Source organism: Arachis ipaensis, chromosome B02 (assembly GCF_000816755.2).
Source record: "Arachis ipaensis cultivar K30076 chromosome B02, Araip1.1, whole genome shotgun sequence".
Classification (NCBI taxonomy): domain Eukaryota; kingdom Viridiplantae; phylum Streptophyta; class Magnoliopsida; order Fabales; family Fabaceae; genus Arachis; species Arachis ipaensis.
The window spans coordinates 101,222,124-101,226,249 of NC_029786.2; positions in this window are offsets into that span (position 1 = coordinate 101,222,124).

Sequence of the window (4,126 nt, forward strand, 5' to 3'; positions counted from 1 at the left end):
GAATAAGGAAAAAATTAATTAACACAAAATATTTATAAAAAATTAAAATTAAAATCACCTCCATTTGGGGGGAAAAAAAGTCAACTATGGGGTTATAGAGTTTGTTGACTTTATGTTTCGCATTCTTATCTTGTATTTTAGCAAGAAACAAATGACGTGACATATCATAGTCTTTAATTTCTTTGGATATATGGTTGCAAGTTCAACTGATGCCGATCTAGCTTACATATGATAGGATATGATGATGAAACTCTCAAATCTGGATTCATGCATCAGGGAATCGAGAAGAGTCCCGACACTATAAAAAACAAAAATATATGAATTAATTATTAAGTATTTCTGTATATTAATAAGATAATATTAGATCCAATCAAAATAAGATAATATTAAATGAATAAAGGATCATTCAACCAAATTCTAATTATGTATCTAAAAAGTTTTTCTTTAAAAAATTGTTGCGTCTTTTTATATTTTTTTCTCTTGTTTTTTTATTTTGAGTGAGGTAAAAAAAGAAGAATAAATAAAATAAACAGAAAAATGCAATAATTTATGTATTTTCTTTTAAATTTTTGTGGTTGTTGTGAAAACTTTATGGGTTTAACTTTAACTTTATAAAATTTCTTGAATGCAATAACATCTTTCAAGGTATTTTCTTGAATGCCTACCTCTTGGGGTATTTGGGCAGCTGCGGCAAAGATGAGAGTTGGTAGAGGAAGGAGTTAGAGTGAAATTAATAATTGAGAGTTGATAATTAAGAGTTGTTAGATAGAAATTTAATTAAATCAGCTAAATTATTTAACATTTTTCAGTTATCAATTTCGCGTAAAGTTGACTGCACTTGAGTTTTCACTGTTGGATAGTAGTTGTGAATTAATAATTGGACGGAATAGGTGGGAATGTGGGATATGTTTCATGAGATTGGGCTGAAGATTCTTTGTTTAATAGAATCTTGGAATTGTGCAATATTGGCCGAACCTCTTTTGTATTGGTCCTTCTCCTAGTTTCTATTTTCAAGAGTTTTAATGTTTTGTCCAAAAACACAGACACTGATTTTTTTTTTCCTACGTATCTTTAAATTTGGCAAATTAAGGACTAATATGTAATAAATTAGAATTTCACTTAAAATTTTGTCGATAGCTGTTATGAAACCACTCATCCCAAAAGCTTAAGCTAATGGGAGAAGGCAACATTAATGATTATATCTCTAACACTCTCCCTCAAACAAGAGCCTCTTTTTGGGTTTGTTTGATTTTGCATAGGCCTTCTTTTCTCTTTTATTTGCCTTATGCCACTTTTGGAGTTCACAAAGGATCGAACTCTTGACTTTTCGGACATAGAGCTCTGATACCATGTTATGAAACCACTCATCCCAAAAGCTTAAGCTAATGGGAGAAGGCAACATTAATGGTTATATCTCTAACAATAGCCAATAGATTACTACATAAATAGAGTAGAGATTCAAACATCCGACACTTGTTTAAACGGACTAGTAAATTAATCACTATATCAACCCAATTTGATTGATATACACTATTTTTATTCGACTATACTATTAGTATACTAAAATCAACCATCAAAATCAGCCACCAGTATAAAATATATGTTGAAATATAAATATATATTAAAAATAAATTAAACCACACATATATTTATACACAAATACATTAGTAGTAACAGATTTTAATAATTAATTTTAGTGTACAAATATTATTTTTTATTTTTATTTTAGTATGTTAAATAATTAATTATTCTCCCAAATTTTATCCCTTCCCAAACTAATCGGATAATCTGATTTGTTTGAGTTTCTATATCCCATAACTAATATTCAAATAAATTAAAATCGAGTTTAATTAAGTTTGACCCGATTGTACCTGATTATGCATTGAATACAAAATTAATATAAATTAAATCGGATTAATTTTAGTTGGGTGATCGAATTATTCGACTCATAAATAATTCTATTATAAAAAATACATACATTGTACATAATAATTTTTGTAGTGACTTTTTTTTCTATGTTAAAATAATAATCTCTTCGCTCTTTATCGGAAAGATTAAAGGTAGATACATTAAGCTAATACTTAATATTAGGGGTGCACAGACCCGGCCCGGTCCCGAACACTTTTGGGGCTAATTTGGTGTGATTTCATCGGGTTTAGGGTCGGGTAAGGGTCTCAAAAATAGACCCGGTCATTATTTCGGGTCGGGTCCGGGTCATAGCTCGGGTCACCCGAAGTCGGCCCGGTGACCCGGTCATCATACACAATTAATATTTTGTGTTATTAGTGATGGATCATGACTATTCTTATGTGGAATTTAAGTATTGTAAATCTTAATATTTTGTGTTATTAGTCATTATAAAACTATAAGTTAATGTTTTATGTTTAAAATGCATAAGACTTTAGACTAATGCATAATATTGTGTTATTTGTATTGATTTAAATATTTGGTATTATTAGACAATATTAGTATTGATTGTGTTATACTTTAGTATTGATTGTGATTATGCTTTAATTTTGAAGAATGGTTGGTTCTTGTTATATTTTTCTAAGTGAATTTTACCATGTTAAATAATGGTTGGAGTCTTGAAAATTTGGATATTTTTACATGCTAGCTTACAAGAAGGTATCAACGTAATGTAATGTTAACGGCCCGGTTTTCACCCGGTTTTTACCCGATATAATTGTGGCCCGAAAGTGTATTGGTTTCATCGGGTCTAGGGTCGGGTTCGGGTCTAATAAATAGACCCGGTGTATATTTCGGGCCGGGTCTGAGTCACATCAAACCCGGCTTCACCCGGCCCATGTACACCCCTACTTAATATGTGCATGCATAAATGTCAAGACAAGTGATCCTTTTTTGTCCTTTTGGTTGGAGCATACGCATGAAGCGTGATGCAGGTATATTTTTTGTGTTAGAACACACATGGAAAAGAAATAAGAAAGATCTAAAGAGAGGAAAAAGAGGGAAAAAAAAAACTACTCAAATAAAGGTGATAAATAAAATATTTATCTGCAATAAGAATATATTCATATCAGTAGTCACAGTTAGAAAAAAAAAATATGCATGAGAGAGCAAGACAAGATTATTGAAGAGTGGTTTGGAAAATATAAATACAAATGCAAGCATGTATCATTTTATATAAATGATAATATTTATGGAGTGTTAGTTGCAGAACATCATTTCTACTTCTAATGATGATGATGATGATGATACTTCTCCTATATGGCGATGTCTTCATTTCATTATCAAAATCTCCAAAACATTATTAGTTAAACCTACCATAAATATGCCACCAGGTTCTTACCCTTATCCCATAATAGGAAACATATTAGAGTTTAGCCATAAACCCTACTAATCACTCTATAAACTTTCCAAAACATATGGTGCTCTAATGACTCAAATTTGGAAGTTTAACCAATATTGTTATTTCATCACCAGAGATAGCCAAAGAAGCATTAACCAAACATGACTTAGCATTTCCAATAGGCAAGTCTTAGATATGACAAGAGCACTTGACCACTACAAAGTGTCTTTGGTGTGGTCACCTGTATGTGATTATTGGAGAACACTAAGAAAATTATGTGATACTTTTTATTTCTAATACAATTAAACAATTTTAACTTGAAAATAATATTTTAGTCTTTTAAATTAATTCTGAAAACGTATTTTAAATTTTTAAACTATTATTTTACAAGTGTGAAAGCACTTGCCATAAACAAAAGTATTTAAATTAACATTAATGTTATTCATCATTTTTGTTAAAAAAATATATGTATAAAAAGATAAAGCCAATTAAGTGTGTTACATATCTAATTAATTTTTTTTTAAAAAAACTAATGAAAAAACAGAAGAGTTAGTATTAATTTTTCTTTTTTCACACAAGTTATATTAACATCTCTTTATCATAGCATAGTTTGACAAAATCAATATTTTAAATATTTTATGTATTTATCGTTTATATACTCATGTATATGATAAAATAGATTATGTTAAATAATTTATATTTTATGACCTCAATCTATATATGTGTATCTCATATTTTAGTACTGACCAAATTCAAACCAAATAAAAAATAAAACCAAATCTTTATATTTACTTTTCGATCATATTATAGTTGTTCTTA